Source organism: Fukomys damarensis, unplaced genomic scaffold (genome assembly GCF_012274545.1).
Source record: "Fukomys damarensis isolate Sample0158 unplaced genomic scaffold, DMR_v1.0_HiC HiC_scaffold_20, whole genome shotgun sequence".
NCBI classification, from domain to species: Eukaryota; Metazoa; Chordata; class Mammalia; order Rodentia; family Bathyergidae; genus Fukomys; species Fukomys damarensis.
The window spans coordinates 6,269,423-6,291,765 of NW_022900932.1; the positions used below are offsets into that span (position 1 = coordinate 6,269,423).

General features: G+C 54.5%; 1 long non-coding RNA gene across 1 annotated transcript; it reads right to left on the reverse strand.

The window, feature by feature from the left end:
• Positions 1–267: 267 nt before the first annotated feature.
• On the reverse strand, positions 268–4,190 carry LOC104872616. The gene is made up of 2 exons (XR_783230.1): positions 3,620–4,190; positions 268–3,382 (listed from the first exon to the last, which is right to left on the reverse strand). It is a non-coding gene; the product is annotated as an uncharacterized LOC104872616 (long non-coding RNA).
• Between the last annotated feature and the right edge of the window lie 18,153 nt (positions 4,191–22,343).

Below are 22,343 nucleotides of genomic sequence, written 5' to 3' on the forward strand. Positions count from 1 at the left end.
GCAAATGACCTGGCACCTGGATCCACCAGGCAGACGCACAGACCTCACTTTCTGCAGCTGCCAGAGGGGTTAGGAAGGAAGGGTCCCTGCCAGAGGAGCAGGGAACCTCAGGAGGGCTCTGTGCGTGCACCAGGCATCCTGGGTCCATGGAGGCCCTGGACGCAACCTAGGACGGAAGCACGCAGATGTGTCGGCCACCACCGCCGCCGGCTCACATAGGGAGTGGAATGACGTGTGCTGGAAATGTCCTTCCATGTGCTTTGTTTGTTTCCTCTAAATTCGTTTCCATGGCAGGTGGAGGGAGGGCGGAGTGGGTGAAGTCAGCAGAGATCATGGAAGGGAAATAAAATACAAAACTGTACAGTGTTCAGAGTTCCTTAGACTGCGAATGAGGTTCTAGACTTAAGCTTCCAGGTGAGGGACGAGATGCTTCCTGCCAACCTCGGTTTCTACTAAACAAATCCCCTGGCAGCAGCCAGGCTTCTGCCGGCCTTTCCAGGAGGGACAGGGTGGCCCTGGGAGCGCAGTGACTGTCTCTGGTTCTTGTTTCTTTTCCTCTCCTCTTCTGCACAAGGAAGGGGAAATGAGCTAGGCCCCGTGCTCCCAGGGCAGCTCTGGTGGTCCTGGGGGACCAGCGGGGTCTGTAGGTCTCTGCAGTCTTAACTCCAGGCCCTACCCCTCACCCTGGGGAGGAGGGTCTGGACCCAGCCTTCAGATACTCTGCTAGGTTTGTATTTGGCACTCTTTCTGACTTTAGACACTCTTTCTCACCCCCACGCCCTTGCCTAGGTTCTTTGAGGCCCCTTCTGGGCCCAAAATGTATATGTTCCCCAATTGTCCCTTCTCATCCTGGCCTCTTCACTTTTATATTCCCCTTAAATCCTTTTTATTGCTGTCTATGCCAGGCATGTAGATCACTAGTTTATACTACAGTGTAAAGGACCCCCAACCTGTATTAGCATCATAAAGAGAAAGGCAGTCCTAACTATGAAATGCACTCTCTGGTGCTATGCTTGGGTCTTGAAGGTACCTCAAAGGCCCATGTGTTCCAGACTTGGTCCCTAGCCCGTGGTGCTATCGGAAAGTGGTGAAGCTTTAAGAGGAGAGGCCTAGTGGGCTGAAGGTTGGGCCCTTGAAGGGGATACCAGGACCCCAGCGCCTTGCTTTCTTTCTCTGTTTCCCAGCCACTGTGAGATGAACGGCTTCTCCGCCATGATTACGCTCCAGCCATAATGTCCTGCCTTGCCACAGGCCCAAAAGAAGCAGGGCCGGGTGGCTGTGGACGGAAACCTCCAAAACCGTGAGTCAAATAAACCTTTCTTCACTTTCAATTGTTAATCTCTGGTATTTTGTTACAGTAACAGAAAGCTGACCAAACGCACCAGGAATTCAGTGTAGTGGAGCCAGAACCTCGAGCTGGAATCAGGGCCAGTTTGAGTCCTGTGTTCACTTTCACCCTCATTGATTGCTGTTGGACGAGTCACATCTCCTCTCTGGACCTCACTTTTCTCACTGTGACAATAGAATTCCTTTTTTCCCTCCCTCAGGGTATAATATACTGGTCCCTTCACTATCTCATCTGAGTTTCACTCTGTTCCCGTGGTTCCCCGGGGAAAGAGGCCATCGTTCCTATTTGCCTCCCAAGCCTGGTTGGAGATTCACCCCTCTGAACCCTCCCAGGTTAATGCTTCTCTCCTGGCGGCTGGCAGCCTCTGACTCCAGCGCTGACTCCTTTGGCTCCTCTCTACCTCTCATATTACACCCAGGGCTGTGACCCCTCATTTTCTGTCTGGGTGCCCGGGGCCTGGAGTGAAGCGTGGCCCTACAGGCTGTTCTAGGAACGTGAAGGACATCAACGCATCTTACAGGACAGGCAAGGGCTGGGGATTTAGCTCAGTGGTTCTGGTGCCTGTCTCTCAAGCGCGAGGGTCCGATTTCGATCCCCGGTACCAAAACAAAGCAAAACAGAAATATCTTTTTCTATGGGACAGGCGGCCCCTGAACTCTGTCTTCCCTTGCAAGTTAGCCCTTTCTGCCCTCTTGGATGCTCTAGGGGTTATTTATGTCTCCCTTTTGGTCTTTAGGGTAGCGGTGGGTGGGAAGGACAAAGCCTTGGTCACATGAAGTAGAGGCTGTCCCCACAGGGCACCAGCCCTAAAACAGCTGTTCACACAGCTGGCTGGCTCTGCCCTGGGCTGAATGTCCATCTTGCAAGTGCCTGGCCCAGGGCTCACACCAAGCAAGTGCTTCCTTGTCGCCTGGTGCTGGTCCCCGCCCTCTCCCTACCTGCCAGGTGAGCCAGGTCAGGCCACACTTCTGTTCAGGCCGAGCCAAAGGTCCTGTCACCCAGCCCCTGCCACCGCCATGTCGCTTATCCAGAGGGTCTGTGTCCTGTGCCCAGTGTTCGGGATCCCTTCTTGGGAGGAACTGGGAAGCTGTAGGTGTGGCAGCAGCTAGGTCTTGGGTAGTGCAGTGACACTGAGGAGGTGGAGAGGGGCTGTCCTGGCTCCTGCAGTGCTGACTGTGGCCCCTGGGCGAGCCACCCTTCTTGGGGCCCCAGCGTGTTCATCCTGTAGAGCGGGAACAGTAGTTGCAGCATGACCCTGGGTTACAGAGAGGTTAAGTGACAAAATATCAGCAAAGCACCAAGGAGAGTGACCTGGATAATGAGTCTCACGTCCCAACAGTGTCGCCGTAGGTGGGGGCAGAAGGAAAGGCCGAGCAAGACCTCCCGGGGGCACCCCCACGGGGACCCCAGGATGGAGGGAACCCGGAGCTGTTGTGGTAGGAGAAGGGCCCACACACCCCGTTCCCACGGCGGGCGGAGCTCAGTGCCCTGGATGCTCACCCAAACCCGGGATGGGCAGCCAAGTGGCTCAGTGTTTGCAGAGTGTGGCTTTCTCTGGGCTGCAGAAGCTGCCAGCGCTGGCCAGGCTCCTTGGCCATAATCCGTGCCCAGGGTGGAGTTGGTCAGCACAGCCACCCTGCCCGTCCCGCCTGCCGCAGAGGTACAGCACAGCGTGGCTCTCTGAGCTTCAGCCTGGCCCGGAGCCCCAGGGCCAGGGACCAGCATAGAGGTCAGCGGGGAAGGCAACGTGCACCCCGCCGGGAGCTGGGCTCTGTACCTGGATGGCCGTGGGGCCCGGTTTCCAGGGGGCTTGGGGGGCTCCCGAGTGTGCAGAGACACCCCCTCTCACACTCCCAGGGAAAGGAAGCGGTAGAATGTCCCCAGCCCTTCAAAGTCCCACCCTCTGCCTTCTGTGCAGAAAATGGGAAGGTTTGGTTCTAGCCCTACTCCTTCCTCCTTCCCTGCTCCCCGCTTCCTGCCTCCCTTTGATTTGGTGAGGGCCGGCTCCACTCTCCCACGGACTCCATGGTCCAGCTGAGAGCAAAAGACAGAAAAGTGTCCCAAGGAGTCAGTGGCAGCAGCCAGGGCCTGGTGGGCTCTGACCGAGGGCTCATGACAGCCAGGCTGAGGGAAGGGAGGTGTCCAGGTGGGGACCTGCTCCAGCCAAATCAGATTCGGTGGTGCCTGGAGGCCTGGATGCAACCAGCCCTGCCCTGTCCTTCTGAACTCTCACTGCTGTGTGCGGCACCCCTGCCCCTCCCCTCCCCTTACCTCTGGTGATGGACGAGCTGCTCCCTCCCGGACTGAGCCGGCAGCCGGGCTGTGTCAGCAGACGCCACGCCCTGTCGCTCTCCCTTTCAGTTTTCATTGTGGCTACTCCCCAGCTAAGATTTTCCTAGGGCTGAGGCACCAGGCACAGGACACTAAAGGAGGTGATTCAAAGTGCTTCTGGGATTCCCCAGCTCTGTTTCCAGGAGCCCAGAGAAACCTCAGATGTACCTGGGGAGCGTGAGGCAATAGCCTTGCAGGGTGGAGGGGATCCCCGCCCTCCGCTGGAGGCTCCCCAGGTTCAGCTCCCTGACCCCCTCAGATGCGGGCTCCTGGAGGAGTCTGTTTGGCTCTCCTCTGCTGTCCCAAGCCCACTGTAGCCAACGGACACTAGCACCTCTGCAGAGGCAGTTGACTTGCTGCCTGGGGCCGAGCCCAGGGCCCGGTCTGCTTGCCAGCTCTGTCTTCACACCGGGAGCCATGACGGTCCCTGAAGTTTCTCGTTTCCCCCACCCCTCTCCTTCCAGCCACATTTCCTCAGCCAGACCACAATGGGCTGCCGCCCTTGCCCCCTGCTCCCTCCACCCCAGACCCCCGTCCCTGTTTCTCTATAATAACCCCGAGCCTCCCTAGTGCTCCTTGACCAAGGGGCAAAGGTAGCAGACTTGGGCAGAGCTGGCAAAACCAGAGCCAAAACAGATGGGTCTGGTCAAGGTCTGGCTGTCTCCCTCATCCCCTGTCCCATTGACCAAAGTACAGCGGGGATGGCTAGTGGGAGCAGAGCAGAATGGCCTGTGCTACAACCAAAGAGAGATACCAGGAAGGACTTGCTGGGGGACACAGGCCAGTTTCCAGAGAGATCGCCGTCAGCCAGTAGCCATCTCCTGGGGCCAGTGCCCCAAGGACAGCTCACCTAGGTGACTCTTGCATGGTTGGCATCTCCTTCCACAGGCAGCAGCTCCTGTGTGCAGAGGCATCCTATGGTCTAGGGTAGGAGGTGAAGAACTCAGGGAGCTTTTTCCAGCCTTTCCACCGAAGTGGCACCCAAAGGGGCCTGTATTGGTCAGCTTACCCATTGCTGGGACAAAATACCCGACACTTGTAACTTAAAGGAGGAGAGATTCACTGCGGTTCGTGGTTTCACAGGGTTCAGTCCATGGTCAACTGGCTCCAAGGCAGAAACCTCATGGTGGAAGAGCGTGGAGGAGGAAAGTGGCTCACCTCATGGCAGCCAGGAAGCACAGAGCAGGGAAAGGATTAGAGAAGAGGGGAAGGGACCGTGTAGTCCCCAAGGTCACAGCCCCACGACCCACTTCCTCCAGGTGGGCCCCTCCTCCTAATCACTCGCTCACTAGTGAACTCCCCAATGGGTTAACCCAGGGGTAAGGATCACAGTCCAGTCACTCATCCAGGGCTCTTTAGATGCAGTCAAGTTCAGAATCAAGTTTAACTCTCGTGGAGGCCAGACCGTGTTACTTCCCGCAGGCCTTGGCTTAACCTAGTCAACCCCAAATCCCAGTGGGGCCTCAAATCTTGGTTTACTGAAAATTCGCTTCAACTCATTTCAAAATGTTTTATTGACTTTACCTCCCTGGAATTCTTTTGAGTCAAGTGGCTGCTCTAGGCAGATAGGATGTCTTCATCATGTGGCCCTGGGGAAATGGTGCCCAGAACAAAGGCACAGGAAGCCTCCAGTTTGGCCCAGAGCAGAGCCATCTCTGCACCTCTCCAACCTGCCTGAGTTCCCTTGAGCAGCGATTCCTGTTGGAGGTGGAGCAGGCCACCTGCTGCCCGCCGATGTCATGAGCAGGGAGGAGCGAAGGCTGGGATGGCTTCCTGTGGCTTCTCTTCCTGCTACTCCAGCCCGTCCTGTCTCAGGAGCCCTGCTGCGTCCCTGGGCTGCTGGCTTCACCAGGCATGTGTGGGGGGTGTGACGGTTCCTGGCAGTGGCTGGGAGGGCCCCGCTTAGCCAGAACAGAAGGAGGAGGTACCTGAGAGCCGTGAGCAGCTGCCCCTTTTGTCCTCTGTACCCAGTTTGTCACCGAGACTCCCAGTGCTGTCTCCCAAATATTCCTCAAGCCCGTTTCACCATACTAAATGTAATCTCATCTCATCTCATTCTCTGGCTGCCAACCCTTCAAAGACTGAGACCGGACTCCTCTCCAAGCCCAGCTGGCCCTCCTGCCCCCCTGTCCCCTCTGTCAGCCCCACTTTGCACTGCCTTCCTGCAGAGGCCTCGAAGGAGCTGCTCCGTCTTGACATGCGGGCACATATTCCCCATGCTTTCATTTTTAGTCATTTAATTTTGGAATTTTGGGGATTGAACTCAGGCTTTTGAGCATGCTAGGACACTGTTCTGCCACTGAGATATACTTGGACATTTTATTGCAAGATAGAGTCTTGCTGAATAGCCTAGGCTGGTCTCAAACTCAAGATCTTCCTGCCTCAGCCTCCTGGGTAGCTTGGATTACAAGTGTGTGCCACCATGCCTAGCTCCCATCTTTTTGACTCTTACTCATCCTGTGGTGGATTTCTTCTTCCTCTTCCACTCTGGCTTCCCCACTCCTGGGCCAGGCATTTCTGATCATTTGGGTGAGAGACACTTGTGAGAGGTTGACCTTCTCAAGGGACAGCAGAAACCAAACAGATGGTGGAAATGTCCTGCCTTTGTGTTCTAAACCCCAAACTCTTAGGGAGCCCTTAGGGGGTCCCAGAGAGGTTGAATGCATAGAAAGACGTATTAAAACCTAAAAGATTAAAAAAAACCTCCTCTCCACTCCACAGGTAGGCTGTATTTTCCCAAAATGGCCATAGCCCTGTTTTCTTCCAGAATATTCCTTTCGAGAAATGTCTGTTTCCTCGCCCCACTAGAACCAGCTGGGGTTTTGTGATGACAGATGGACTGAGTAAGGTGTGGTGTGGCTGGGTGTCTGTGCAGCCCATGTTGGAAGCAGCAGTACAGCTTCCCCTTTCTGCACACAGCCTTAGACAGTAGCCACCATGTTGAGAGGAGGCCCGGGCCTTGTGAGGAGGTTAACAGCTGTCATCAGAGGCCATTTTCAGCCCCTGGGTTTTGGAGTAGTTCATTTCATAACTGTATGAACTGGATCCTGCTGCTCCCCTATCTCTTCTCAACCTGGACAATACTTCTCAAGGCGAGAGGAGAGGAGAGACTGAGAGAGATGGTGGAGGAAGAGACAGCAGACCTATTCTCTTTCACCCCATCCGAAATAGCACTTGACATAAAGATTGCATTTTAAAAATTGTTTTCTGCAGTATTGAGGATTGAACCCAAGACTTTCACACTGAACAGCTACATCCTCAGACCTTTTTTAATTTTTGACTTTGAGACAGTGTCTTGCTGAGTCACTAAGTTGCCCGTGCTGGGCTTGAATTTGCAATCTTCCTGCCTTGGCCTCCCAGAGCGCTGGGATTACAGGCACGGGCCACTCTGCCTGGATTTGAACATTGCACTAAGAAGGAATATTTGTTGCCAACACAGGAAGGCGGGCAGAGCCTCTCCTTCTACACACAGAACTGGAATTGACAGGCTTATACTCTGACCCGCATGCCGCAGCAGGTCCTGCCCGTCACAGTCCTGGTCCCCTGGGCCGTGACAAAGATGTTCATCCTAGGTGGAGATGAAGGAGTCAGTGGGTGAACCCGCAGGCCAGGTGCAACACTCCAGAAAGAGGCACTGAGTCGAACTGAGCAGAGAGGGTCACAGGCTTGTATGACGAGTGCCTTGACCGAAGTTTGGGAGCAACATAGAGGCACCCTAGGGCCTCCTGACCCTCTGGTGAGGCCCCTGAGGAGGTCCCTGGCAGAGGGAGTAGCCATTCAAAGGCCTTGAGGTGTCAGAGAACAGGGCTTGTGTGAGGCCCCAAGAGGGGATGCTGCCCAGGGAGGAAGCAGTGCGTGACAGTGACAGAGAGGCCCAGACTTCAAGGGGACTTGAAGTGGTGCTTTAGGCTTTCGTGTTGTCCTAAGAGCGAAGGGAAGTCACAGAGGTGTGTCCACATGCCGCCACAGACCCACTGTGACTTGGGATGGCTGCCGAGGCCTCTGTGAGGGGATCAAGGAGGACAGGGATGGGGCCCTGAGGTGGTGAGGTGGTTGTAGGGACTGGGGTAGGGCAGTGGGATGGGGAGAAGCAGCCGGAAGTCTGAGGCCAGATGTGTTGTCCTAAGAGCGAAGGGAAGTCACAGAGGTGTGTCCACATGCCGCCACAGACCCACTGTGACTTGGGATGGCTGCCGAGGCCTCTGTGAGGGGATCAAGGAGGACAGGGATGGGGCCCTGAGGTGGTGAGGTGGTTGTAGGGACTGGGGTAGGGCAGTGGGATGGGGAGAAGCAGCCGGAAGTCTGAGGCCAGATGCCAGGAACTGGGAGGGAACTGGGGCTGAGCCAGGAACTGGGAGGGAACTGGCTGTGAGGGGCGGGAAAGGAGAGTCCAGGCGTTTGCTGACTCACCTGCTTCAAAATGGACCCCAGGCACCAGCCGCGAACCAGGACTGCGAGGACCCACAGGGTCCCGTCCTCTTGAAGTTTATCTTCAGCTGGGCCCCTTTCCAGGGTTATGGAGATATAGTTCCCACACCACACGTACTCACAGATGTGGGAAGCCATCCACACTGCTAGTTGGAGAACATGTTCCCAGCTCAGTAAGAAATGCGTTGCCTTTAGCCGTCTCCTCCCACCACCTCCCCTCACAGCCGTCCTGCGCAGCCACGGGGCTGCTTTCTGTCCCCAGGATTTCGCTGTTCTGGGCTTTCACAGGGACAGAATCTTGTGCTGTGTCCGGCTTCTCTCACTGAGCATGTATTCAGGGATAGAACCCAGAGCTTTCGCACTGGGCCGCGTCCTCAGCCCTTTTTTTGTTTTTTTAATATGAAGTAGGTTCTTGCTAAGTCGCCCAGAAGGGACTTGAACTTGTAATCATCCTGCCTCAGCCTGACACGTCACTGGGGTTGCAAATGCACACTACTATGCTAAGCTAACTGGTCTGGGTTTTTTGGTTTGTGTTTTATTTTTTGGTACTTGGGATTGAGTCCAGGGCCTTCCCACTGAGCTACACCCCCAGAATTCATTTTACTCTCTCCCCTCTTATCTTCTTTTTTTTTCCAATTTTCTTCCCTCCCCCCACCTTTTTTTTTTCCAAGACAGGGTCTCACTAAATCATAAATTGTCCAGACAGGGCTCAAACTCACAATTCTTCTGCCTCAGCCTAATACCTGGGATCTGGGATTACAGGTGCCTTTAACCATACCTAGCTAACTGTTCATATATGTATATATACTTTTTTGTTTGTTTGTTTGTTTGTTTTGAGACAGGGTTTCACTATATAGTTTGAGACTGACTTAGAACTCACTATGTAGCCCAGGCTGGTCTTAAACTCACAGTGATCCTCCTGCCTCAGCCTCTGAGTGCTGGGATTACAGGCCACCACGCTCGGCTAACTGTTCATGTTTTTAACTGCACATCTGAAGTCTACATTTTCTAGCCTCTGTGCAGCTACATGTGGTCATGTGACTAAGTTCTGGCCAATAGGATGGGAATAGAAATAATATTTACATCTACTGGTTGCAGCCTTAAAGGGAAGAAGGCTGGTCTCCCTTTTGTGGCTGAGGATGATCTCCCACTCTTGTGGCAGGAATGAGGGGAGGTAGCAGAAGCTGGAGCCGCCATCTTATAGGATGAGACAAAGGCCTTAAATTGAGAATGGTGGAGCAACAGGACACGAGGGACACAAAAGAGACCCTTGATATCACAGGAGAAATAAACATGTCTCCATTCATTAGGCCTGTACTATTTCGGGGCTCTGTTTCAGCAGCCAAACCAACGTCGCCCCTCACATACCACCCATGAATACATTGTCATTTCAAAGAGGCAGGGCCCCAAGGGAGCCTGGGAAAGGGCTCTCCATTCCGGATGCCGTAAGCCCACCCATAGTGGGGAGCATTACCATCACTTAGGAAGGGAAGATCCTGGAGGAAACCACTAGCCCTGCCCTGGGAGGGGAGAAGCAGAAGTCAGTGTCCGATTGCTGCAGCCACGAACAGTGTCGGCTGCTTTGCTTGCCTGTCCTGCCACCCCAAGTCCACACAGCCAGCCTGAGGACAGCATCAGAATCCCAATCCCAGAAGCAGAAGCTGGCCGGGTTCCCCAGCTGTGAGAAGCAGAGGCAGGTCCAGAGGGGCCTGTGCAGGCCTCACCTCCCACAGCGGCGCCAGGGGTAGTTGGTCTGGGGTGGGATGGGAAGGCGGTCCATTCCGGTTCCTTCCTGGGTGCGAGGTGACAATGACTATGATGTTGATGGTGACGGTGTCCACAGCAGTCACTGTGGTCAGATTGAGTTCTGAGACCTTCGTATGCCCCGCGAAGGAACTACTGCTGCCCTTGTGTTAGAGGTGGGAAACTGAGGCACGCTGAGCCTCCAGCAACATACTCTGAGCTGCTGAGCTGTTTGGCCTTTAAATCATAGTAAGTAGCTTTTATAAATTAAAACTTAGTCTCTTTTTTATTATTAATGTTTGGAGTATATATGACTGCGTTTAAGGGGCGCTTTAGGATCCAGGCACCGTTATAGGTGCTGGTATATAAAAACCAGAGTGTCAGGCCACGGTGATAGGTCAGGCGTCTCCACGGCCCTGGTAGCCCAAGCCTTGTGGTTGGGGTCACTTCTGGTGACTCTGCACGCACAGGAGCCCAGGTCTCCCCAGAAGGGGAAAAGGCGAGGCCAGAGGTTTTTACTCACCCAAAAGTGTCATGTTCTAAAATGATCTTGCACCTCACACTAGTGATTCCAGGGGAAAAAAATAAAACAAGCCCACGAGCAGTCAAAACAACAATATTTGTGTAGACCGTGGGGGCCTCCTCCCTCCTGGCGTCCTGACAGCGCCTGGCCCTCGGTGCCCAGCGGCCTTGTCTGTCCCTGTGCCTGCTCCTGGCCCAAGGTGCCTCCCTTCCAGGAAGCCACCTCCACTCCTGTGGCTCGAGACACCAGCTTCCCCCAACCACGTGGTTGCTCTGTTTCCTGATCTCTGACGACAGACCCCCGGCTTCCTGCAGCCCCTTCTTTTATCAGTCCTGAGAATGGAAAGCCAGGAAGTGCTCTAGCACCGAGCGACACCCCACAGCCCCGCAGCCGTGAGTCAGTGCCCCTGTCCCCCGCCATTTCTTATGCTCCCGCCACTTGCAAGACCTGCCTCCTCTTGCCTGGGAGACTTCCGTTCATCCTCCAAAACTCGTGTTCCCTTATCTGCTCTGGCCCGGGCTGCCCTTTCCACCGCTACCGGTTCCCCTGCTCTCGGGGAGGAGTTCACACAAAGGGCAGTGCTGGCAGCGCCCTGCCATGCAGCACCCACAATTCCGGTGCACCCTGCAGACTCCCAAGCCACAGCACTGGGGTTCAGCATCTCCCTCTGCCTGAGAGCAGCCTTGGGCTTGAGAAATGGGGTTCCCCAGCTCCCCTGTCCCTCAGGGGAGGGGGCCACTCGGAGTTATGCTCCGAAGGCATCACCATCTCCAAGGGACTGTGTCCAGCTGTGCCTGGCGGTCCCCTGCTCTTGTCCTGTGTGTGGCTTTCCTTCTGGGCTTCTCAGAGTCCCTTTCTGAATAAACGGCTCCTGGCCCTGCTCGGGGGAACAGCTGGGGCAGGAGCATCGCACAGAAGTCGCAGCTTCTCCACCACCACTGTGCAACAACCTTTGGTGTCCGTCCTGCTGGTGGCGTCCTGCTGGTGGCGGGTCTGTTTCACACCAGGGACACTCGGTGCGGGCGGCCAGGATGGGGGACAGCTGTTGCACTCTTCCTGGGACTAGTGGGGTCCTTGGGTGTGGTGCTTTCCCAGCTCTGGGAAAGCCGGGCGAGGTGGGGCAGACCATCCAATGGGAAGAGGCCCAGCCAGGAGCACCTCCTCAGTGGTGACGATGGTGAATCCAGGATGGTGAACCCTGTTATCCACAAAGCTGCTCCCATCTGTGAACAGGATGAAATCAGCATCACGGAGAGGGGACATCTGTAGATCACGTCTGATGGAGAAGAGCTCCTCCGTAAATGTCAGGCGATCATGATCAGGAGGGCCAAGCTCAGAGGGCAAAAAGGAAGCTGGGTTCGAGGCTTTTTCCGGGATAAACTGTAGATGGGGATTCTCATGTAGGAGGGCTTGGTACTGTGTGACTGTGCTATTACAGAGCCATTTGTACCCCTTTGAGTTGAGCGATTCTAAGACAGCATGAGGAAACTGAACGGTAAGTTCTTGCTCTAAGGTCAGTTTATCTGCTTCCTTAATTAGGAGGCCTACAGCCGCTAGGGCTGTCAAGCAGGGCAGCCAACCTCCTGCCACTGGATCCAGGTTTATGGATCAATAGGCTACTGGCTGATTCCGTGGTCCCATCTCCTGGGTGAGTACTCTGAGAGCCACATGGTGCTTCTCATTTGCATATAGGTTAAAGGGCCTCTTTACATCTGGGATTCCCAAGGCTGGTGCAGACGATAGGGTCTGTTTCATTTGTCTTAATGCCTTCTCCTGTTCTTCCGTCCATTCAAGTCTTTTCATCATTGTCTGCAAACCTGGGGATCCAGACGTGGCAAAATCTGGCTGCTCCTAGGATTCTCTCAGTTGTCTTTTGGTAGTGGGGGTTGGTATTGAGCTAGTGACCTTTTTCCTTTCTTCCCCGAGGCTTCTAATTCCTTGAGTACAAACCCTAAGTATTTAACTTTGGGCCTTGTCCCAAGAGACTTTGTACCCAGTAGCTTGCAAGTGTTCAGGAAGACCTTTTGTGCCTTCCCAGCATCGCTCCTGGGAGCTTCCAGAGAGTAATAAGTTGTCTACAAACTGTAACGAAGTACAGTTATATATATCGTTGCTGGGAAACCCAACAAGTCCTTTGCTAGGGCTTCTCCAAATAACATAGGGGAGTTTTGAAACCCTTGTGGTAGTCTGGTCCAAGTATATTGAGTTTTTGCCCCATCATCTGGGTCCTCCCATTCAAAGGCAAAGATTGGCTGCCTGACTGGAAAATCCAGAGGCAAAAGAAGCACCTTTTCAGGTCCAGGCAGGTAAAACAAGAAGCTTTGGCTGGTATTAAACCCAGTAGAAGATATGGGTTTGGGAGAACAGGATATAGGGTTACAGTTCTAAGGTTAACAGCTCTTAAATCTTGTACGGGTCTATAGTCCCTGTTAGGCTTGGTAACAGACAGAAAGGGTATATTCCAAGGTGATTTACATTCCTAATCGTCCCAATTTTTTTCCACCTCAGAATATGGGGTTTAATCCCAAGGTGGGCTTGTCTGGTCATTGGATACTGATGGAGAGCAATTGGTGTTGAATTATCTTTTAATTCACTGACAATTTTTGGCGAGGCCCAGAGACAAATTTTCAGCCCAGACCATGGGAAACAGAGCTTTCAATTTTTCTATATTTTGTTGCTTAGTCTCTTGGGCATAGCATTGCCACCCAGCTTCCCTATTGGTGGTTATGACCATTATACAACTCTTATCTGGGTCTGGTTGCAATGTGGTTTTACCTTCTTGGGTAAAGGTAATGATTGCCCCTAATTTCAATAATAAGTCTCTTACTAGTAATGGAACTGGGCATTCTGGCATATACAGGAATTCATGTTTTATTTTATGTCCTCAGATTTCATATATTCTTGTACGCAAAATTTTATTGGCTGAGAGATTCCAGGATCCCCCAAAACTATTATTTGCTGATGGCTCAGAGGGTCAACAGGTTGAGTTATTACCCAATGTTCTGCTCTGCTATCCACCAGAAAAGCTAAATTTTGGCCCCAGGCTCCTGGGGACCTAGATAGATTGAGCCCAGGCTCTCTCGGTTGCTATCCTCTTCTAGGACTGAGGACAGTGACTTGAGATTGAGGGTCTCTTTCTCTGACTCATGGTCTCATTTTATCTTCAGCTTAGGGCACTTGTTTTCACAGTGTCCTTTCTCTTTGCAGTAAGCACACCGATCTGGACTTAGATCCTTCCTATTTTTGCCTTTCTCTCCTTCCTGGCATGTTTACCTTTTTCTGTCTCATTCTTCTGTCCCATAGCCACAGCTATGTATTTGGCCTTCCTTTTTTCCCTTTCATCTTCCTCACATTTCCTTTCTTTCTCTTTCAAAGTATCCCTGTTAGTAAACACTTTTCTAGTCAATTGGAGTAACTGGGTAATATTCATTCCTGTCCAGGTTTCTTGTGTTTGAACCTTTTCTTCTGAGATCTGGGGCCAATTGGCTCACAGAGGTAGTGTTTACCAACTGTTGGTTTCCTGGGGCTGTCGGATCAAATGGAGTACACATCCTACAGGCCTCACAAAGACGCTTATAGAATCTCTCAGGGGTCTCATCTGGTCATCGCAGAGTTTCCATTACCTTTATCATGTTGGTTGGCCTTTTGCTTGCCAGCCTCATCCCTGTAAGCAAGGCTGTTCTGCATGTGGTCGAGATTTTCTGGCCCGCTGATGTGTTGGGATTCCAGTCTGGCCTATTCCTTACTGGGAACTGTCTTTCATGTCACTTGGTCGGATTCTGCTCATCCACTGGCATCAAGGGGGCAATTTATCTTTTTTACTTCCCCAAGAATCCTCAGGAGTCGATAAGGCTCTACATAGTTCTTTACGGTCTTCCCAATTAGGTCGGTGTGTAGCAATAGAATCAAATAATCGAAGCATTTTGGATGGGTTCTCTGTAAAGGTTGGGGTGTCCCTTTTCCAATTAAGCAAGTCTGAAGAGCTAAAAGGCTGATGGATTACAACAATTCCGTCTTCGGCCAGGTATTCTTGGAGCACCATCTGAAAGTTATTATCCGCTTGATCTGTAGACCTGGTATGGTGAGCAATGGTCATAGTGTCACCAGCAGTGATATGAGGATGTGGTGGGCCTCTGGCTTAGGGGTGGCTATCGCCCCATGATTGTAGCGGGGAGGGAGAGGCATATCTAAGAAGTCCTCCCTATCTGATTGCTCTAGGATAGGTTTTCCTTGCCCTGAGTTCCCCTTAACTACAAAGAAGGTGGGTCTCATTCTGTCTCCTAGGGCACACACCTGAAGCCACAGTGGCATATTTTCATACAGATCTAACCAAGTATCAATATATGGGAACACATCTGTCCTTTTCTGAGCAGCGACCTTATTCCATAGCACCTTAACCACTGGTATTTTACTGGTTCCTTCAGGAGGCCAATCTACAAAGAATTGTGGCCATGTTACCTCAAAATATCTTCTCAGTTTCCAATCTTTCAGTTTCATCCCATAGTCCCCAATGAATCTTTTATTGAAGTTATTGATCATACATTCAAGCACAGTAGGTTTTGATTGTTTTGAACCCACAATTTACAAGTTTTCCCATCTGTACGAGGTATCGCAGGACAGAGGATGGGGTACCATTTGGAAGAATGGTCTCACTTGCTCAGCTGCCTGGCTGCAGGCCTCTCAGATACTTTCAGGCCTGCTTGGGCTATGGAGAGTTTCTTGTCTCAAGAGTCTCCATTTTGCCTTGTCTAAGAGCAACCACAGACTCGCAGGATGGACCTACACAAGCTCCACAATGCCAGGAGGGTTTTTTTTTTTTTTTTTTAAGCACAAATGCTCCCTCCCTCTGTTTTGGTGCACAGATGAGACTACCAATGGCTTTTACAGCTTTTTCATTCACTCAGTTAGTTTCTCTTTCACTCATACATTCATACAAGAGGTTAAGGCATTCCCTCCCGAGGACCACTAAGTAACTTACAAAATACAGAGGAAACCAGGAACAAAGCCAAACCTGAAGGCACATAAACCCAGCTTCTGCAAATGGTCAAAACAACCAAGGGGTGATCAGGCCCTTCTTCTGTGCATCATGCAGGTACCAAATATCAAATCAAATTGAAAGTAGAATTGGCCCTTGGGGAGTTACCTAATCAGAAGTGTAGACAGGAGCCATCACCCTGACGACTCTGTTCCGGGTTTGGGCAAACTGCAACAGCAAGCTGAGTGTTTGAGTCCAGGCAGGGGCCTAGGAAAACCCAGGGGCGCACCTTCCCCTGCAAAGAGGCAGAGTGGGCAGACCTCTCCGGGGGTCCAGGCTGATTCCCAACCGGGCAGTGGTCATGCCCTTCCTGTCAAACCCTCCAAAATGTTGTGGGAGGTGGTGCGGGAACGGAAGGACCACACAGAGAGATAGAGCTCAGGTAAAACAACAAGTTACGTTGCTTGCAAGCAAGGTCGGCCCCGTAGCACAACAAAGCTCTCAACACCGACCCTGAATTGAAGTTGAGCACAGCTTCTGGGTTACATAGGCTTCCATGGGGGTCACGCACCACTCGATTTTCAAGTTAAAATTACCTTTTCCTCGGAACTCTTTCACTTCGGTGGAGCGTATTGTTACAAGCCGAGCCTCCAAGTTAGGTGTCCAGATCTGTACCAGGTACGATAGGGGCTACTCCGGGGCCAGCTGTGGTGGTCGGGTTTCTCAGGGAGCTCAGCCCGACTGTCAATCGTCTGCATAACCATACAATGGGGTTAGGGGGCAGAGCAGTAAGCATTCTACCTGTGGTTAATACAGGCAAAACACTCTTTAATTCTGTTTCCCTCTAACAGAATGACAGGGGAAATTAGTCGATGCAGCCACTGGACTCAGGCAGCTGCTGGACTGGAGAGACATTGTCTCTGCCCCCACAGCCCCAGGCTGGCAACTGGGGCTGACTTGTGCTGGGCTGTCGCCTCCTCCCTGACCCTTCTGCAGTCTGAGAACCTGGTCAGGGAGCCTTTCCTCCTCACCTTCTCCAGCCAGGGCAGGTGACTGTGGTCTGGGTCCCTACCCTTTACCATTGCTCAGGGCATGAGGGCCAGGTCACCACCTTCAGGGTTTCAGTTCAGGACCTTGAGGATCTGTCCCCAGCTGGCTGCCGGCAACAAAGGGGACACTGCCAAATGGTGTGGGGACCAGAGGGGTCCTCGCAGGGAGCAGACAGTACTCAGCACAGGCCATCAGCCTGAGAAACCCACTCCCCGGGAGCAACACTCAGATCCTTCTGCCACAGATGTGGCCATGGCCGAACGCAGGCCTGCAGGGAGAGGGTGACACACGCAGCAGCCCCTCCTCGTCCTTGGGATGGTGCCCTGCCCCAGCAGATGCCTGAGGTGAATACAGCACTGAGTCCTGTGCATAAGTACTAGGCACTGCGACAGTCGGTTTGGTAACAGAGTTGGACTCAGCGACCTGTGGGCAGGTGGCACATTCAGTGTGGACGTCGGGAAAAGGGATGCGTCACAGCCCGGTGAGTCAGGGAGGCTGTGTGGTTTCCTCAGGCCATGCCGAATGGGGTGCAGTTCAAAACTTTCAATCCCTTATTTCTGTAATTTTATTTTGTTGTTTTGTTTTGTTTGTTTGCTGGTTTTTTGACAGGGTCTTGCTCTGTAGTCCAGGCTGGCCTTGAATTCATTCTATATCCAGCAGGCTGGCATGGAACTCCCAGTGATCCTCCTGCCTCAGCCTTCAGAGGGCTGAGATTTCAGGCGTGCGCCACCATGCCCAACCTCTGTAATATTTTTGAACTACACTTCAGTTGAGCTGAGGCACATGTAAAGGGGGACAACTGCTGCCTAACTCTTCTGCCCTCCTCCCTTCCCATCACTTTTCCTTCTAGGCCTGATCAAGGTAGAAGCCAAAGAGCACAGCAGCCTTGGGGTCAGCCCTGTCTCTCCCTCGTCCAGCCAGGAACTTGGAGGTTCAGGAGAGTGAAGGTGGGAGGGAGGGGCAGCCGCGAGAGGACAGCAGCCAAGGTGCCGTGGGCCTCTCACACGTGGAGCGCCTTCTTATCCTCCAGCCCTCCTGGTTTCCCTGGCTTGGAAAAATAGATCCATCCTGGCCTTGAACTTCCTGCCCCTTCCGAGTCCATTGGAGGCCAGAGGGTAAGCACTCTGGCGGGGTTCTGGGAGGCAGCGGTCCAGAGGGCTAATGGGAGAGGATGGAAGGGAGGAGCTCTAGTCTGAGAAGCGAAAGGGAAGGGATAAATATCTGTGAGCCCTTTTATGTGCCAGCAACAACCTGGCTGCCAGCTTCTCTCTTACCCACTCTGCCATTCAGCCACACAATTCCAGGCTGGCATCAGAATTTCCATTTTGCAGACAGAGAGCCTGAGGCTCAGAGAGGTTCTGCCACTTCTCAAATATTGCACAGCCAGGGGCAGAGTCAGGATACAGACTCACACCTGCCGGAGTCCGAGGAAGAACAGATGAGGTGAACTTTGGTCTAAAAAGAGGTGAGGCAAACACAATGGTTTTAAACAAGCTGTTTGTTATTGAGCATAGAAGTGAAATGCTTTGGTCCAGGTTTGTTCCATGGCCCTGTGATCAGCAGGGATCCAGGCTCTTTCTGTGACCGTCCAGTCAATCTCCACCATGGCCTCTACTTCATGGTGCGACATTGCTGCCAGAGCTCCAGCCACCATATCAGCATTGCGGCCAGCTAGAGAATAGAACATGCTTCATCCCCAAAGACGCTTTTCTGTATATCCTACTGGGTGGAATTGAATCATACAGTTGGGCCTAACCTTGAGGGTGGATGGAAAATGTAGCCTTTAGTCTGGGTGGTCAGATGCCAACACAGTTCTAGAGCCGACTTATCTGTCCTTTCCCTGGGCACTAAAGGGGACAACGAGGTGCCGTGGGCAGAAGCTGGGCCCTGCAGGCTGATGGGAGACCCTCAGCCCGTGCCCACCGCAGGGTTCCAGGAAGCCTCCCTGGATTGGCACCGGGAGTCTGGGAGCTGCGGTCCTCATGGTTCTGAGAGCATGGTCTCCAGACCTGCTGACAAACCCAGGCAAAGTTCTTTCTCGGTCAGGAACTCTGGGGTGGGCCAGCCACCTGTTACACCTTCTACTTTGTAATTTCATTTTGAGATAGGGTCTCACTAAATTGCCCAGGCTTGTCTTGAACTTTTGACCCTCCTGCCTCAGCCTCCTGGGTAGCTGGGGTCTTGGAGGTGTGCCACAGAGTCAGGCAGCAATCTGCATTTTAACAAGCCTCCAGGAGATTCCGATGCCTGCACTTGGGTTTGTCTGGTCCTGCAGTCTTCTCCTTTCTGGAAGGAGTGCCCCCTACCTATTTCTCCAGCACCTCCGCATCCTGTCATCTCTCCTGAATTCTCCATTTCTCCACCTATCATTCATCCTGTCTCAGGACCTTTGCACACACTCTCCCTCAGCTCTGAAGCTTCTTTTATTTCCAAATCCTCTTGGCCTGGCTAACCTCCCCTTATCCTTGGTTCTCAGCACAGGCGCCCCTCCCTAAGGAGCCAACCAGCCGCTCCATCGCACCCCAGCCTGTGAGACTTGCTGGTTTCCATTGCTTCCTCCTGTGACTGTCAACTGCTGTACGGGTGACATGGGCCAAGGCAGCCGTAGTGCTCAGGATGGCACCTGGTGTAGAAGGTGCCGAAGACTGGCCCTGCCCATCCTTCCATCTTAGCTCCCTGTCCATGCCTCCATCCCTGCCCACCCCACCTGCTGACCTGAGAGACGGACCCTGTGTTTTCCCCAGGCTGCGCCTCGCCTGGACCCCGCACAGGCACTGCTCTGAGCCACTCTGGCTGCCTGCAGGCGCAGGATTGGATTAGGCTGATTGGGTTACTGCCGGATGCGTCCCGTCCTGCTGCTGCCGTCCCAAATGAGATCAGCAGGAGCAGCCCCCAGCCCTCCAGCCGCCAGGCCCGGCTGCTGGCCGCGGAGGAGCTGCACGTTCCTCTTCCATTCCGTTCCTTCAGCTGAATCACGAGTGGCAGGAGACCCGGCAGCTGGCAAGGCGCTCAAGCGAGTTGCAAATGCAATTGAGGGCAGCTGGAGGAGCAGGGAGGGCCGCAGCCATCACGGGCCCGGGCTGCGTTGCCGAACTTCAGGCTCGAGGCTGCACGTGCGGAGGCAGGGGAGGCAGAGGCAGCGGGGTCCTGCGTGACCCCAGAGTAGCTCAGACGAGCCTCATCTTTCCCTTCACTGCCTGTCTTGGTGGGGCTGGAGGAAAGGCACCCACAGCACCCGCCGTGCCACTCACACTGAGCCTGCTGGCCCCAGGCTGCTCCGGGCCACCCTGGCTGCCCTCTGTCACCAGCCAGGGTTTCTCTGAGCTGCCCACGTGTGACCTACGGCTCTGCCCCAGCCCCGCCTCTCCCTGGTCTCCTCTGTCCTCTCCTCTCTTGGGTGTCATCCCCGCAGGCCTCAGCTGTCCACACCCCTCCCGACCTCACGGGACTGAGGGGCGCTCGGGGGCCACCAGCGGACCTGGGAGAGGTTGCATCTGGGGCCTCTGCTCGTTAAGGTGAGAGAGAAGGGCAGCCAGGCAAGGGAGGGGGGTCTAAGTGGGAGTCCATCAAACTGCACGATCTCTTCTCTGCCTGGCTCCGACCTTCTTTTCTAATGCTTATTTTAGCTTTTAAAGTGCTTTATGGCACAGGTTTAAAAGACGTGTTGCCCAGGCTGGTGTCCTGTCTCAGCCTCCCGGGCAGCTGGGGACGCCCAGCTCCGTCTCCACCAATCTTGATCACCTCGGTGGCCTGTGTCCCTGCTCCGGTCACACCCGCCTTTGGTGCTCACGTCTGCAGGGGAAGCCCAGGCTCGCTCCCGGCCTGTCTCTGAGCCTCACCTGGAGCCCTGGCCTCCCAGGACCCCCAGACCCTCTTGTGCCTTTGAAGCCAACAGACATGACCGCCCCAAGAGCAGTTCCCTCCTGTGTACCGCAGAGGCCCCTCATCCGCCAGCATCTGGCCCACACCAGGGCAGCCACGCTGCGGCAAACCATCTGTTTCCATTGCTGCCTCCCCATGAGTTGGAACCCCTCAGGAACACAGGCTGGGCCACAGCATCTTTAGGTTCTCAGCAACTGGCCCAGGACCCGGGGCTTGATGGGCACTCATGAATGGCTGCAAGGATGTGTTCTGGAGGGAGGGAGGAATGAATACGTGTGAACGAGTGTGTAAGCAAAGCAACAGACACCTCCCATCCTGCTTCACAGCGCTGCCTCATCCTCTCCACATACCCTGCTTGTGAGGGTCCCGGAGAGGCCAGGCTGCAGGCCAAGCCCTCCAAGGCTCCGTGCAGCTCTGCCCCCTGCAGGCCATGGGCCCTGCGCTTGACCTTTCCCAGCCATGGATAGAATGAGGCATTGTCCATGTGCTTTATGTGGCTGTTGTCCACAGTTGCTCAGGAAACGCCGAATGGGTGCGTGAGTTGCAAATTCGTAAACCTTCCTGGAAGGGCAGGATCGGAAAGAGCCATGCAGTCCCGGACCAGGTTTCCAATCCCAGCTGCGTTGCTCACTGGCTACAACACCTCAGCGAGTCACACAGCTTCTCAGGGCTCAGATTCTTCATCTGTGGCGCGGAAACAGCAAGGCCCGACCCCCTGCCCCGGAGGTTGCCCTGTGGACAGAACGGGGTCCCACCCCAGCCTTACAGAGAACCGCGGGTGTCTCTGACTGTACCTTCCTCTGCCCCCAACCCTGGAGTGGCCAAACGTTTGGGGCAGCTCCGGTACAGAAGGGACAGGGATGGCCGAGGCTCCGAGTCTGAGGGGCCAGAGTCCGGGGCTAGGGCAGAGGCCGTGGGAAGTGTGGGATTCGGCACTGATGGCCCCTACACCTGAAGCCAGGCTTTCCAGGGTTCTGGGCCATGGTCTCCCGCGTAACCCTGAGCTCTGCTTCCAGGAGTGGGTGGTCCTGCCTTTCCACTCCAGGGGGAAGGCTGGGGTACAGCTCAGGAGAGAGGACCCCACACCCAGGAGCCGGCGGTGTCCGCCTGCCCCCTGGTGGTGAGTCCGGTGTCATTCAGGGGCTGAGAGCAGGGAGGGCTCCTGGCTGAGGAACATCTCGGCTGGGACTCAGAGGGGTGGATCCAGCGCGTTTCCTCCTGGGGATGATGAGATGAGGACAGGGTTGCTGTGAGCTGGTGGTGTTGCCCCAGAGGGGGCTCTGTCCTTGCACGCTTGGGTGAAGCCCTGGGGGAGGCCGTGGTGAGCACAGGCCTTGCAGGCTGGCCCCTAAAGATGGGGACACCCTCTGGCCTGGCCAGAGACGGGCAGGGCCTACCCTCCTCCGTGCATGTGTCTGGTGTCTGTGTCCTGTGGGTGCTGTGGCCCACAGTGTCAGGAGAGACCTCCGACCTGTGGGATCCCGACCACCGGGTCCCTGTCCTTTGAGGATTTTCTGCCTTTGCTGACCCCTGTCCTTCCACACCTCCTTCCTGGCGTCCTCGGCTGGGACTGTGTTCTCGGCCCCTAGTGTCTGAAGACTTGGGGTAAAGTGGACTCAGCCCTGCGTTCACCTCAGACTCCAGCCCGGGTGCCCACTTCCAGCCTCCTCCCCGCTGCCCCCCTGGGACCCTTTCCCGAGTCCCGGGGGTGGCTTGCGGAGCGCGCCCTCCATCCTGCTGGTACTCAGCGCGAGGTCCCTGCCTCAGGGCGACGTTTGCACCGGGTTCTCCTGGAAGAGGCCCTGTCACTCTCTGCTCGTCCTGTATCCTCCTCTGATCCGGAGCCCCCCGCCCCACGCGACCTGTGCCCCGCAGACAGCAGCTCAGAGGCTTCAGGGTCCGGGTTCTGGCTGGATCCGGACGTCGCTGCAGGCTTGTGACCCAGGGACGCGCGCCCTCTGCCGCCCTCATTCCCAAATTCGAGTCTCCGCCTGTCTCGCCTTGTCCCTCCCCCAACCCCCCGCAACCCAGCCGTGTGGCTCGATATTGTTGCAGGCGCGGGG